General features: G+C 47.5%; 1 long non-coding RNA gene across 1 annotated transcript; it reads left to right on the top strand.

Moving 5' to 3' along the window:
* Window positions 1–6,617: 6,617 nt before the first annotated feature.
* Window positions 6,618–7,991, top strand: LOC148048426 (uncharacterized). The gene is made up of 3 exons (XR_015695410.1): window positions 6,618–6,733; window positions 7,683–7,731; window positions 7,840–7,991. It is a non-coding gene; the product is annotated as an uncharacterized LOC148048426 (long non-coding RNA).

Below are 7,991 nucleotides of genomic sequence, written 5' to 3'. Positions count from 1 at the left end.
TTTCTCTCTTCTGGAGGTGCCCCTGCTCCTTATACAGGACCCTGCTTTGAGCCAGTCCTGGTGCAGAGAACATAATTGCCATCCTGCCTCAAACTGCAGGCATGTGGAGAAAGGGAAGGAGAAAGGGAAGAGAGGGGAGAGGAGGGGAGGGAGGGGAGGGAGCAAAGTAAGGGATGATAGATGTAGTCAATTAAAAGAAAGGGTTATCCAGGTTTAATATCCAAAATCCAGGGAGAGTAAGGTAGGGTAGGGTAGGAAGGACGGAAAGATGGAGGAAGGGAAGAGAGGGAGAGAAAAGGGAAGGGAAGAAGAAAGGAAAAGACAGGCGAAAGGAAAGGAAGAGAGGGAGGGAAGAAAGAAGGAGGGAGGAAGGAGAGAGAGAAAGAGGAAGAAGAAATGAAAGGGCAGATGGAAGGAAAGGAAAGGGAGATGAGAGAAGGAGGGAGGGAAGAGAGGGAGAGAAAAGAAGGAAAAAGGAAGGGACAGGACAGATGGAAGGAAAGGAAGATGGGGCAAGAGAAAGGAAAGAAGGAAGGAAAACAGGAAGGAAGGGAAGGAAGGAGGGAGGAAGGAGAGGGAGAGAAAAGGGAAGGGAAAAAGAAAGGAAAGGAGATGGAAGAAAAGGAAGGAAGGAAGGAGAGGGAGAGAAAAGGGAAAGGAATGGAAGAAAGGAGGAAGGAAGGAGGGAGAGAAAAGGGAAGGGAAAAAGAAAGGAGATGGAAGGGAAGGAAAGGAAGGAAGGAAGGAAAGGAGGAAGGGAGGGAGAGAAAAGGGAAAGGAAGGGAAGAAAAATCATGCCAAGTTTTCCGCTCTTCTCCATCCAGGTACCCTCGCCCCCCCCCAACCACCTGTTTCCCCTGAGGGGGGGCGGCATTTTCAAGAAAATAATCTTCCTCCCCCTGGCCTCCAAATCAGGTTCTTTTTCCCATTTATTTCATTTATTAAACAAACTTCCATCGCCCCCCCCCCCCAATTTCAGATCCAGAAACGCACGTTCTTTTTTCTTTCACCTGGAACCATCGCGTCGCCCACCCCACCCCTCCCGCTGGCCCTCCTTTCTCCCCTACAGATGGGTCCCCCATCCATCTCCTCTTTTTGGCCAGGCCCGGCCAGACAAAAGAACCGGGTGTTGCGGTGCTGCAGCTGGAGCCAGGGGGTCACTCAATCATCCCACCCTAATGGCTCTCCGAGTACCCCCACCCCCACCCCCAGGGTTTATTGACCAGCGACGGTGGAGTCAGGGAAGATCAGGCGGGAGCGGGAGCGGGAGGTGGGGGGGCGAATTAGGAAGGTGCCAGCCGAGCAAGAGATGGCAGGGGACAAATCCAACCTCAAAGTGATGGATGGCCCGCGACGCAGATAGATCACCCATCTGGAAGGGCAGGAAGGCGGCCGTACATCTCGCTGACAGATGAAATGGATGGGGGGGGGCTCCCCCACGAACGGACGGACGTGACAATCGGGGGAATTTAATCTGACGGATGCAACCCAAGACGCGCTCGGCCACTTCTGCCCAGCCGCCCATTGTGCAGCGAGGCCCTCATTAAAAGGACACCGTTGTCAGCGCCTTTTTGCACCCAGAGCAACAGCAGCCAGAAATGGAGACTGTAAAAAAAAAAAATGCAGAAAGTGGGGGGGGGAAAGCCCCTTCTTTTGGGGGGGTTTTTCTTTCTTTCCAATGTCTTGGGATATCCTTGCGTGTTCTCAGTGGCAAAACGAACGCAACTTTTTGCAGATTATAGTCAAAATGTTCAAGAGGACAGCTCTCCCCCCCTCCCCCCGCGTTACAGTGGAAGCCCCCCCCTGATTTTGATGGGCATTGTGATTATTTTGATTTATTCAATCGATTCCCCGATGGGGCAGGATGGAGCATTGTGGCTGCCAATATGTTCTCACCAGGTCCTGTGTACATGTTGAATGTTGATTTTATTTATATGCCGCCCTTTTCCCCCCCGAAAGGGGACTCAGGGCGGCTCACAACTCAACCAGGGAAGGGGGATACAAACAAGAATTTAAAACGACATAAAAAAAAACACAATGCATGATTAAAAACACAACAGTCATACCAATTCGAGACGGGGGCAACAGCTCTTTAGCCTCAGGCCTGTCGGAACAGCCAGGTTTTAAGGGCTTTGCGGAAGGCCTGGAGGGTGGTGAGGGTTCGAATCTCCACGGGGGGAGTTCGTTCCAGAGGGTCGGAGCAGCCACAGAGAAGGCTCTCCTCCGAGTAGTCGCCAGTCGACACTCGATGGAATTTGGAGGAGGCCTAATCTGTGGGATCTAATCGGTCTAGTGGAGGTAATTGGCAGCAGGCGGTCTCTCAAGTACCCAGGTCCAATACCATGCTTGTTATGGAGTATGTTTAATGCAGAGAGAAACCGTGGCTTGCTAACGTGGCAAGAGTTGGCTTGGCCCAGGGCATCTCTCAAATGTGGCTGCCCATCTCTTACCCAGGGTGTGTCCTTCTCCTCTTTTCGGGGTGGTGCATGTATAGCCTAAATGTTGGAGGTGTGGTTCTCTCGATGCTACATATTATCATATATGGTGGACCTGCCAAAAGGTTAAGGCATTCTGGATAAAAATATGGTGGGTCATGCAAAATATTTTTAAAAGAAGGATAAAGTTTATTCCTCAGCTATTCTTACTAGGTATATGTACTGACTTTACAGTGGTAGAGACTAACTTGATTCTGCACCTAATAACGGCAGCAAGACTGTTGGTGGCGCAATATTGGAAGAAGGAAGACTTGCCTACAATCCAAGAATGGACATTGAAAGTCACAAACTTAGCCGAGATGGCTAAAATATCGGCATATCTTAAAGATCACTCAAACGAGAGATATAAACGAGACTGGAAAAAATGGATTGACTATATACAAATAAATACAGGACCAAGAAATTCCAGTTAGCCTATGCTTAAGATCAGAAAAGAGGCGGAGTTTTGAGTAGGCAACTTGACTTTTCAAAAACTCTCTCACTGGCTGCCCCTGCCTCTTATTGGAACAGAACGAACAACTCTGCAGCTCTAGAGGGATAGAAAAGATAACAGGATGGGTTCTCAGAGGATCATGGTGGTGCAGTGGTTAAAGAGCAGTATTGCAGGCTAATTCTGCCTACTGCCAGCAGTTTGATCCTGAATGGCTCAAGGCTGACTTAGCTTTCCATCCTTCTGAGGTGGGTCAAATGAGGGCCCAGATTGTTGGGGGCGAGAGGCTGACTCTGTAAACCGCTTAGAGAGGGCTGTGAAGCGGGATATAAGTCTAGGTGCTGCTATCTTCCTTCTTTCTCAGTGGTTAAGAATGCAGTATTGCAAGCTAACTTTGCCCACTGCCAGAAGTTCGATTCTGACTAACTCAAAGTTGATTCAGCTTTCCGTCCTACCGAGGTGGGTAAAATGAAGACCCAGATTGTTGCGGGGCAAGAGGCTGACTCTGTAAACCGCTTAGAGGGGGCTGTGATGCACCATGAAGCGGTATATAAGTCTAAGGGCTATTGCTATCAACCCCCTGGGATGAAACCTGGATGCTGACTTTAGATGTAGTTGAGTATGTTAGACTGTTGACTGGAGGAATTCTGGGAGTTGAAGTCCACCCATCTTCAAGTTCCTGAGATCCAGAAACACTGCATTAGAAGAAGCTGAGAGAACAGACGAGGCTGCACAGAGCATTGGAAGCCTGAATCCATTCTAGAATACCTTTTTCCCCCTTACATCCAAAACAGCAATGTTTTAAACAAAACATTCATTAAGTTTATCACTTCAATAGCTGGCCTTGCACCTCAAGAGCATCTTAAAAGTTTTCTTTTTAATCTGCTCCTTAGATAAGGTAAAGATTCCCCTCGCACAGATGTGCTAGTCGTTCCCGACTCTAGGGGGCGGTGCTCATCTCCGTTTCAAAGCTGACGAGCCAGCGCTGTCTAAAGACGTCTCTGTGGTCATGTGGCCGGCATGACTCAACGCCGAAGGCGCACGGAACGCTGTCCCCTTCCCACCAAAGGTGGTCCCTATTTTTCTACTTGCATTTTTTACCTGCTTTCGAACTGCTAGGTTGGCAGAAGCTGGGACAAGTCACGGGAGCTCCCTCCGTTATGCGGCGCTAGGGATTCGAACCGCCGAACTGCCGACCTTTCTGATCGACAAGCTCAGCAAATGATGAATAAAGTTGCAATGTCTATGGAGATTCAGTCATCCTGGTTATGTCCGTCCCAAAAGTGCTTTCTTTCAAAAGGTGACCGGATTTTCTTGTTTTGTTTTCGCCTTGAAGTTCTGAAGAAGCTTGTTGGATGAGAAGCGAAACGTTTTGAAGGGAAAGGGAAAATCAAAACCAAATCCAAGGAAGTTTAGTTGCCTTTTGGAAAAAGCTCCCTTGGGACAATAAAGCCGAATAGAACCGTTTGCAAACGAACCTTTGTTCCACATCCTCCAACAGATTTTTTTAAAAGCCGCATTGTCCTCATCGCCCATCAAGCATCATCTCCATATGCCAAAGGGAGCCTCTTTTATCTCATCTCCCTAAATGAGATTTGTCCGTGAAAGGTTAGCGCATCCTCCTGTCCTAATTAGAAACCCCATCCAGCCAATTATCTCAATTATTGCACATTAGGAAAGATCCAAATTCCCCCCCCAAGGGACACAGGGATGTTTCTTCAAAACCTCCAGCTCGCTCCAGATGGGTTGGAGAAAAAAAAAAAGGCCTTATCAAAATTATATCCGCATCAACTTTAAGGTTCGATATGTCATCGGACAGTTCAGTTCCGGGGGACAAAATGTAAGGCGGCCCCTTCAAGGGACTCCGGATTTATTTTTTTAATTGAGTGAATAAACTGACAAGACATCCGAATGTCGGCTGATAAGACCGCATGGTTGCGTTGAAAGGAATTACATGGTTTTAAAAAAGGGGATGGAAGTCAGAAATCCAGTTTCAGTTAAGCAAACTCAACTTGGACATCGCAATTAAAGATTGGACAAGAAGAAATTGGGTTGCCATTTGTCCGAAAAGGTTTGCCATCACTGGTGTAGGATCTTCTGTTTGGGTGAGTTGGACTAATAGATGACCTATAAGGTCCTGTTAATCTATATCTAAAGGAAAGATCGGATGAATATCCCAATCTTTTGATCCAAGATTTGTGCTGGGCGATCGGCTCTGATCCCAAATTGTCAACCTGCTGAAGAATAACCAAGAAATAACCTTCCTTCTCATCGCAGTTGTTGGCCTTCCAGAATTATAATATGTTTTGGCTCTGCCAAAGTTGTGTTTAACTTCAAAGGAAGCGGGCAATTTGTTTCAGATCAACAGAGGATATTGAAGCTGCTTAAAATCAAAATAAGGGTGGACAGCCCGAAGAATTGGGGAAGCTTTCCATGCTAACAGGGAGAAGAAGAAAAAATTTAACTTCATTTTATTCAGACACGAATAGGTTGCTCTTCTCTTCCTTTTGTCAGTGAGATCTGCTGAAAGAACAGAAGCTTTTAAATTTTCCTTTCTCCCCTTCCAGCTGGTCCCAGCCGGGTTTATGGGGCATATCAAAGGCATTTGGAAAGGACACAGATGTTCCAGGATGATGCGCAAACGAAAGGCCAACATGCTCCTTGGAGTCTCCTTCTACGGTTTTCCCCCCCCCCAATCTGCCCTGCTGACTCAGGCCGAGAAGAATGGGAAGACATCTGGCCAGGGCCAGGCTGCAGATGTGGGGCAGGAGGGATCCAGATGTGCAAATACCAGTTAGGGTTTTTTTCCCCCCTGAAGGGAAAAGTTGGGCGGGTGGGGGCAGAGGAGGGGGGTTGGGCTTGCTGAAGCCACTACCACCCACAGGTAGCAGTTAGCAGTTAGACTTATATAGCGCTTCATAGGGCTTTCAGCCCTCTCTAAGCGGTTTTTACAGAGCCAGCATATTGCCCCCAACAACAATCTGGGTCCTCATTTCACCCACCTCGGAAGGATGGAAGGCTGAGTCAACCTTGAGCCGGTGAGATTTGAACAGCCGAACTGCAGAACTGCAGTCAGCTGAAGTAGCCTGCAGTGCTGCATTTAACCACTGCGCCACCTCGGCCAAGAGACCCACTGCCCTTATAACCGTTAAAGGAAGCCCCCCCTTGCTCTCTTTCTCCGCGAGGAAGGAAGGGGACCCTTAAGAGTGTGGTGCAAAGGTGGGGGGGCTCTTTTGCAGGGAGGGGGCAGGTACTGGGGCTGGGGGGGGGAAGAGCTCCGAGACTTTGCAAGCTGCCCCAGCTTGGGGGGGGGCGCTTTTTGGGGGGCTCCAGCCGGGAAAATCCAAGAACGAGCCAATAAGCAAAAAAAAAGCCAGAGAGTACGCAAGCAGGGGACACGCGGGTGTGCATGCACGCTCATGCACACCCATGCACGCGGATGCACTGGGTCCCTGGTGCAATTCTCGGGAATTGCAGGATCTGCAGGGTTGCTCGGCCTGGCAAGGGAGGGGAGGGCTGGGAAATGCTTCCTGGGACCCCTCCCCTGTTCTACCGGCGCTCCGAGGGACCATCGCCGGCGGGGAAGCCTCGAGCCCCGGCGGAGAAACCAGCGCCGCCGCCTCCCCCACCGAAAGCCCCGCGGTCCAGGCGCCAAAGAAAGCGGTCCTGCGATTCCCTGCCGCGTCGCCTAGGGGCGGCAGAGAGGCGCTTTTGGTCGCCGCCGCCGCCGCGCGCCGTTCTGGCAGTCGAAGCGTGTCGTCATCAGCGGGCGCCTCAAGCGCTGCGCGGCGACGGGCAGCCCCGGCGGGTGAGTTGCTGGGGGAGCGGATGGAAGGGAGGGGGCGGTTTCCATAGCAACCCCTTCTTTTACCCCCACATCTGGACTCCTGGGCCTCGCAACCCCCCCTCCCGCCCCACATCTGGGGCTGGGGCTTTTTAATCATGTTCTTGGCTTTCTAGGGTATCTTTTCCATGGTAAGTTTAAAAATTGAATGGGGGAATTGATGGTTGTGTGTGCGTGTCCGTGTGAATTATGTTTGTGTGTGTATAAATTGTATATCTGTATAAATTGTGTGTGTGTATAAATTATGTTTCTGTGTATAAATTGTATGTGTATAAATTGTGTGTATAAATTGTGTATAAATTGTGTGTGTATAAATTGTGTGTATAAATTGTGTATAAATTGTATGTGTATAAATTGTGTGTGTGTATAAATTGTGTGTATAAATTGTGTATAAATTGTATAAATTGTGTGTGTATAAATTGTGTGTGTATAAATTGTTTGTGTATGTGTATAAATTGTGTGTGTATAAATTGTGTGTGTGTATAAATTGTGTGTATAAATTGTGTGTATAAATTGTGTATAAATTGTATAAATTGTATAAATTGTTTGTGTATAAATTGTGTGTGTGTATAAATTATGTTTGTGTATGTGTATAAATTGTGTGTGTGTATAAATTATGTGTGTGCATAAATTGTGTGTGTATAAATTGTATGTGTGTATAAATTGTGTGTGTGTGTGTATCCCATCTATCTATCTATCTATCATCTATCTATCTATCTATATCTATCTATCTATCTATCTATCTATCTATCTATCTATCTATCTATCTATCTATCTATCTATCTATCCCATCAATTCCCCCATTCAATTTTTAACACACTAGATACACTAGAAAGTCAAGAACATGATTTCATGATTTTATATATATATATATAATTTTTCCCCTCCCCTCAGCACTTTCCTCTTCTTCCAGAGCTTTGATGCGCATGGTGAATTTGTGAGCCGGAAAAATGACAACTCAGGTAAGGACCAGGCACCGTCATCAGCCAGTCGTGTTATTTCACACGTGTTATTTTAAGGAAAGAGGATTGAGGGGCTGATTGTTTGCTGTGTTTTTCCCCCCCTTTCAGTATAGCATCCTCTTCAAGCAAGAACAAGGTAAGGAAATCCTGCTTTTCTAAATTGTGTTTGGTGTGTTTGCTTTTTAAGGAGTTAACCTGGTGGCAAAGAGGGGAGGCCAATAAATGTAATAAAAATAAAATGAATAAAACATAAATAAGGT

Source organism: Thamnophis sirtalis, unplaced genomic scaffold (assembly GCF_051295495.1).
Source record: "Thamnophis sirtalis isolate CommonGarterSnake01/CBP01778 unplaced genomic scaffold, rThaSir2_p1.2 scaffold_2, whole genome shotgun sequence".
In the NCBI taxonomy this organism is placed as follows: Eukaryota; Metazoa; Chordata; class Lepidosauria; order Squamata; family Natricidae; genus Thamnophis; species Thamnophis sirtalis.
Note: the sequence above shows the minus strand (reverse complement) of the source record. Positions and strands in the feature narration are given on the sequence as shown.